The sequence below is a fragment of the Etheostoma spectabile genome, unplaced genomic scaffold, assembly GCF_008692095.1.
Source record: "Etheostoma spectabile isolate EspeVRDwgs_2016 unplaced genomic scaffold, UIUC_Espe_1.0 scaffold172, whole genome shotgun sequence".
Classification (NCBI taxonomy): domain Eukaryota; kingdom Metazoa; phylum Chordata; class Actinopteri; order Perciformes; family Percidae; genus Etheostoma; species Etheostoma spectabile.
In genome coordinates this window covers 800030-800638 of record NW_022605573.1, presented here as the reverse complement: position 1 = coordinate 800638, position 609 = coordinate 800030, and the positions used below count along the sequence as shown (strand labels likewise).

Genomic DNA, 609 nt, shown 5'->3' with positions numbered 1-609 from the left:
ACTGAGCATGTGCAACTCCCAACAAAGATATTAATGAAGTGAGATGTCTCACTCTGGAGCTAAAACAGAAAAATAAAAATATGTTTTTTGAAAATGAAACCATGGAAACCTATTCTGGTACTATCGCAAAATACAATTATGAACCATACTATGGGCACTTTAATATAAAATAGTCACGCACCATGGCTTTATTCATCAGAGCAGATTGAGTTTTTGTTTGTTTTTTCGTTTCCATTAAATTATCTTGTATATATAGAACAAATAAATAACCTGTTTGTGACTGTTTGGAGCATAATGGGATGAAGCTGCTGCTGTCTTCATGTCCCTGTTGTGACTAATGTCGCTCTGCCTTCAAACGACCAATTCGTGTGAAGAGAAGTTGATACCAGGGGAGACCGAGGGAGTGTGAGGGAATGAGAGACCACTCTGTTACCGCTACTAATGAGCCGGGACACACTGCAATTACATAAGCAGGTGTATGTGAGTGCGTGTGTATGTTAGTTTGTGTGTGTGTGTTGGCACATTTGACCTATCCTATTTAAAGCCAAAGCAAAGGGACTCTTTCGGAGGGGACTGCAGTCCACACACATACACACACACACACACACA

The 609-nt window shown here is 40.2% G+C and overlaps 1 long non-coding RNA gene across 1 annotated transcript in view; it reads left to right on the top strand.

Annotated features, from left to right (window-relative positions):
- The window catches only part of LOC116685726 (uncharacterized), a 15212-nt gene that overhangs the window by 14473 nt on the left and 130 nt on the right, over positions 1–609 (top strand). The window lies entirely within an intron of this gene.